Here is a 6,560-nt window from a genome sequence, read left to right on the forward strand (position 1 = left end):
GAGAAAGGAAATAACAAACGGGAAGACTTGAAAAGGAAAAGATTAATGGGAAGACCTAAAAAGACTAATGGGAAGACTTGAAAAGGAAACTAGAAGAAGGGAGAAAGGAAGAGACTAATGGGAAGACTTGAAAAGGAAACGTGGAAGACGGGAGAAAGGTAATTAAAGACAAACGGGAATATTTTGTCCGGTCCAAATTAAAGACTAGAGAGGGTCCAATTCCAATCGGAATTATAGAGTGACATCAGACAGTAAATTTAGCAAAATGAAAATACTAATTCACGTGGCAGTAAAATTTTGACTGAAGGTGGAGACCAATGCCGTTACGCAATGCGGTGGGAATGTAGCTACAACGACAAAAAGTTTCGCGGTCCTGTGGACCCCTAAACATTGTCATGAACAGGCAGGGGTGTAAACGAGCCGAGCCGAGACGAGATTCGTAGTGTTTGAGCTCGGCTCGTTTATTAATCGAACCTAAAACTCAAGCTCGAGTTGGTTGTAAACTAGCCGAGCCCTTAATGAGCCACGCTTAGCTAATTTACTTAATGGGCCTCTTTAAACGAGCCGAGCTTATACAAACGAGCTGAGTTTTTGAGTGTTGAGCTCGGGTCATTTAGTAAACGTCCCCAAAACTTGAGCTTGAGCTCGGCTTTATTACTAAACAAGTCAAGTCGACCCGAGTTACGAGCAGGTCGATTCGTTTGCAACCCTATGAATAGGTCTACATGGAGGTTGTTGGGATAAGTTGAGACAAATAGGTAGTGATCAGATGAAAGTAATAAGTTGATAGAAAAATTATTAAAAATCGTGCACTGAGAGTGGCGTGATTCTGAAAACCCCATGTGAACAAAGTCGTGTCCTTGAGGAAAATTGTTGTCCAGAGGTCAGTCTCATGCTTGTCTAGTTAGAGTGGCTCCAAATCGATTTTTTGTTTTTGCTCTTTTAGCCAAGTATGTAACATTCGTTGAGTTGGCACATTTTTGACAATTTACTAATGATTGAAAGGAAAGATGTGTTAGGCTAGATTTTTTTTTATTGTCCAAATGAATTAAATGGGCTAAAATTCACAAAAATACGGATTTCGATATAGATAATTCTTTTCATATATATATCAACTAAAAGTTTGCTTAGCAAAAATAACCTGTCTGGAGCCCTTAAAATATTGACAACTTTTTGGGCAAAGCCACCCTTAACCCCATCCTAGATACACAAGCAGATTGCGTTCTTAGAAAGAATCACATTTTAAGAGTTCAATACTGCAGGGAAACGAGCCCCGACTCTGTTCGGGCCGAGGTAGGGAGTACAAAATAGAGGACCCAATGAACCGAGGTAGGGGGTACAGAATAGAGCACCCAATAGTTACCCAGTCGAGACTCGGGTTTGGGTACGGCGGTACGGCAAAGCTCGCCCCACCCTGCCCCCATTGCTGTGCCTAACCAAGAGTCATACAAATAGAAGTCGAAGAAAGGATTCTGTGAACGTTATTGCGATGACACATCGAAATCACAGTACATTTTGTTAGCAAGGTGTTCCCAAATTTTCTGGTTTCTATCCAATCGTTAACGAAATGCCAATCGACAGTGAAATGATTTACGAGTGTTGAAAATGTGGGTGAATTGTGAAATGATGTTTGGTTCCTTGCCGTATTTTAAGACTTCTTTGAAAGCAAACACAGTAATATGGAGTGAATGGAGATGGAAATTGAAGACTAATAAAAGGGACTTTTATTGATCTCCAAGTAGAAGCACATAATCGACAGGGTATAACCTAATCGACAAAGTACAATTTGTTACTCTCTCCGTTCCTTTTTAAGTGTCCTGCTTCGTAACTACAACTTATTAAAAAGGCATCATCAATATACCTTTCACATCAATTTTTTCCTCCACTTTCCTTACTTACCCATCATCATTACACTTTTACTCACTAACTTTTCAAAATGGAATCTACTTTTAGGGACAAAATAGACAATACACCAACTTTTACTCACTAACTTTACAAAATGGACATTTATTAAGGGACAATCCAAAATATAATACAGGACTATAAATAAGGGACGGAGGGAGTAAGAGTTATTCCTACTCCTAGAAAAGAAAAGTATTGCCTGTTGGCGTTGTGAGTGTGTCTTGAAACTACCACTAACTCATACATAAATAGACCCTCCTAACTTTGAATTCCTCCAATCCAAAGTGACGGTTTTTCCCTCCCTTCACTCAATAACTTCCAGAAAGGAACAATACAAATAACTTCCACAAAAGAACATGCACACATGTTGCATAACTGCTCCTTTGATCGTGGGACAATTGGAAATACCTTCTTTCGCCACCTAAAATCCAATCGTCAGAGAGAACACACCATATATTAGTCAATCGACGGACGGTGGAAGCAAACTTCATGTCAACTGATCGACAGTTAATTAATCCATAAAGCCTTATTAAGGCTTTATTATAATTAATTGAATTAACTAACCAACCATAAGTCCCATTAATTTTCCAACAATATCCTTTTATTTATACCACGTGTCACTCAATCGACAGACAAAAGGGAAATCACAGATATGATGCAAACAATGCCCACCTTATTTAGTTGAGTTAAAATATTTAACTCAAGTAAATAATTCCCCAAATACGTGATTAGCATACGGGGTTTTAAACATATATAACCCTTTACTGTAAAAGTTAGGGTACACAATTTCACTCACTTTTGAAAGTTTCTTGAGCATAGCAATCACTACAAGAAAAAATGGCTTTCTCGGCGTTTATAAAATGCCGGTAAAAGTGAAATAAACACTGGCAAAAGTCTTTTCGGCGTTTTCGGTAAACGCTGTGACTGCTGGGCTTGGGAATACTATACGGTGTTTGGTAAACGCCGGGAAAGGACCTGGTGTTTTTCCCGGCGTTTAAGTTTTCCGGTGACCGGAGCTGGTGACATTTACTGGGGTTTGTTAAAAACGCCGGGAAAAATTTTCCGGCTACAATCCATACTGCCGCTGGCGAGGGAAATCCCCACGTTTACTAAACGCCGGGAATAGTTTTTTTTTTTCATCGTCGATCAAGGAAGGAGAAGACCAGAACGGTTGATATACACGTTTTAGAATATATTAGAGCATCTTCAGCCTTGACTCAAATTTTTACCCAAATTTAGATCAAAATTTGGTTAAAAACCCATTTTGGGTCAAGCTCACTCCAATGGCAAGAAGATCTTTTATCCAAATATATTGGTTTTTTTATGCTGTCAAGAGCATTTTCCTCCATTTTGATTTCCCTCATTTTTTTCACCAACATCTCCTCCTATTTTATTTCCGTCTCATTTTTTACTGTTTTGCAAACAAATTTTCCTCTCACTTTTGTCTTATCCAAGACAAAACCTTACCAGATTTATATTGGAGAGATCATTTCCCTCCTGATTCCATCTCCCTCAAACAACTAACACCAAATATATGAGGATTCTGAATTCGACCTTTTTTTAGAGAGATAGGGGAATGTGGAAGAGTGGGTAATAAAAGACTTTCTTCATTGAATGGAGTTTTTTCAGACGAAAACAGAGGAGCTTGAACGGTTAGTTGAATGGAGTTTGTTCAAACATGGACAAAAGGCTTTTATTATTGGAGAAGGAGCTGTTGGAAAGTAGAAAAGAGCTATTGGAAAATGGGGAGAGGCTTTCTTTGTCCCAGATTTGAGCACGGAAATGGGTAAAATCCAAAAATGGGGAAGGATTTGGGTCATGATTGGAGATGGATTTTTAAGGATTTTGTTCAAATTTTAAATTTGGGTCTTAAAATGGGCCAAGATTGAAGATGCTCTTACATCCCTTAAATTAGTAATTTGTTAGACCTGTTTTATATTCTAATAATCTTATTTTTTAGTAGTTAATTTTATGCTTACAGGTGTCAAATGAGGTTGCTTAATAAATTGATATCTAGAGATAAAGAATAAGTTATAAACTTGGAGCAAGTAAGGACAAGTGTTGGTGTAGTTCAAGTGGCAATGTTACAGTGGCTAAAGAACCAAGATCCTAGGTTCCAAACTCGGTGAATCCATTCTACAATTCACATTTTTGGTGAAATAAAAAGAAGCGGAAAGCGCCGAATAATTTTTCTTAATTGCACCACGATGATGAGCATTGGATAAATTTTTCTTTCTACTTCCTACTTACAGCTGCTGCTATACCTGCTACTCCATATATGTTCTACTTTTATTTGGTTCTCTCTTATAAATTCTTTGATATTTTGTGATCAAAGAAATCAAGAAGGAGCAGCAGCAATACCTTCGGAAAACCATGTCGGCCCTGTCTTCGTCTAGTTCGGCATCTTTATGGATTTCGGTATCCATATATGTATTCTGTATGTGTGTTTTTTTATATTTAATTTCTTGAATCTATTTCAGGTGGTCTTGTAAACCTAAACATCCTATCTATGGCAGATTCGGAGAAACATCCAATTAGATTGTTTAGACCCAATTTTTAAGATTGATTTGAAGAAATATTTCTTGAATAATACATGTGTTAGAAAAATGGGTCGGTTCGGATCGGACCCAACCCACATGGGTCGTCCGCATGGGTTATGTGATTGAGTTGGTTAGAATGATAAAACAGGACCCCTAATCTCTATCTGTTAGGAGAGTTCAAAGATAATAGATCACTTTGAACTCTTGGATTTGAATCTATAAATATAGTCGTGCAGATATTTGGAGATACACACAATAACAAAGAGTTAGAGTTCCATGAGCTCTCCTCCTCCTCTAGAAAGTATTTATATTTCATATCATTAGTTATGTGACATGAAATATGAAAGTATTTATATTTCATATCCTCTAGAAAGTATTTATTATGCAACGGTTTCAAAATATGAAAACTCGACGTGTAATACCCTTATTTAAAAAAAAAAGAAAGTTATTTCATATAACGAATTTATATTTTCATTTAGGTATTGGGTTTGTTATGTAGCATTAAGTTTTAAGCAACAAAAGTAATGACTGGACTATTTGGATATGCATGCATGAATAGTCTTAGTTGTCTTAAGTTTGGCTGAGTGTGTGCACGTGGAATAAAATGGTGAGGGTGAGGTGTGAGCATACTTTTTTATGGTTTTGGCTATATATGCTTATAAGGACCTTAATTACAAGAAAAACAATAGAAAGGCAAAGGGCTAGGGAGAGAGAGCCGTGAGGCAGTGGCTAGTGGGGACTCTTTCTTATGAGTTTCGTGGTGGAATTATATTAGATGACAGGGCGGATTTGAGGGTGAGTATGAGATATATATTTCTTGTACAATATTAATGTTGGGTTCTTGTTGGTTGTGTTATGTGCGGTGACTGTATGTTGTGGAACTGTTTTGTATATGATGGGGTGACTAGGCTAATAAGCTATGCTAAAAGACAAGTTGGCCAATGGACTGTGGTAAGGCTAGTGAGGTGGTACGTCACCCGTCATATACCGAGGAGGACCGGATATGTGGTTCCATTTATGTTGAATGTGTTATATTCGTGATTGGTGTTTATACGTGGTGGTACGTTGATGTTGTGCAGTTTATTTGGTGTTGATATTGTACACGTTATTATGTCTCACACACTCATGGGGTCCTTTGAAACTCTAGCTTGCAGGTTGGTTAGCGGCCAGGTGCCGGTGGTGTGAGCTTGTCTGAGTTGCTGCAAGAATGGGTTGTCGTTTATTTACTTTACAGATAGTTGTCAATTGTAAAGTTTTTGGAATAAAGGACAAATTGTGATCTTTTTAATATCGTGGTGCTTGTGGTTTCGGGTTGTTACACGACGGGACAATTGTAATGTCTTATGTATTTTGACTATTTTCATGTTTTTTCGTCTGACCGTTGATATTAATAGGAGTATCCAATTTTATTTCATTTAATTATTTTACCTTTTCTTGTTAATTATTGTTATAGAGCTTGTGTAGTTTTTTGCATTTTCTTGAAAACCCTGCTAAAAAATTCTGGAGCCGCCACTGAAGCACCGTCACGTGATGTTCGAAGGGCCTCCTCCATCACCACACTTTCATTCAGGACCATGATAAAGTGTAAGGACCCTACATGAATGTGTGGTAATGAAGACTTCTAGAGCACCTTAATTCTTGTATTTGTGCTTAATTGGGTTTGTGATCCCATAAGTCCCATTTCGAAATGTAGACCTCAATTTAGAAATTATTTTTCAGGAATGGGTCCCACCCCCTAGGCAAAAATTTTGGTTAGTGAGATAAAAAATTACATTCATATGTAAGTTATTGTTGCATGTCAAAAAAAAAAAATGTAAGTTATTGTTTTATTTTGCTAACCTAAAGATATAATCCAATTAAGAGGCTAATTAAAAGGTGTATATATGTGCTGACAAATGTAATGTAATTTACAATTGATCCAAAAGACTTATTATATTGGAAAAAGATCCAAGAGGGTCACATTCATAATGCCATGAACTCTAAAAACAAGAGAATACTTGGAGTTTTTAAAGATTTTTTGTAGGTCAAACTAACAAAATTTGACTGCAATTTATCAAATATAATCCTTGTGTGAAATTAAATTTGACCTCTGTAGACCTCACACCCACACCCTAAATA

The 6,560-nt window shown here is 37.1% G+C and overlaps 1 protein-coding gene and 1 long non-coding RNA gene across 7 annotated transcripts in view; one reads left to right on the plus strand and one right to left on the minus strand.

Moving 5' to 3' along the window:
- Positions 1-6,560, minus strand: part of LOC131325667 (probable LRR receptor-like serine/threonine-protein kinase At3g47570) — a 90,546-nt gene that overhangs the window by 50,674 nt on the left and 33,312 nt on the right. The window lies entirely within an intron of this gene.
- The window catches only part of LOC131325718 (uncharacterized), an 87,523-nt gene that overhangs the window by 49,117 nt on the left and 31,846 nt on the right, over positions 1-6,560 (plus strand). The window lies entirely within an intron of this gene.

Source organism: Rhododendron vialii, chromosome 5a (assembly GCF_030253575.1).
Source record: "Rhododendron vialii isolate Sample 1 chromosome 5a, ASM3025357v1".
NCBI lineage: Eukaryota > Viridiplantae > Streptophyta > Magnoliopsida > Ericales > Ericaceae > Rhododendron > Rhododendron vialii.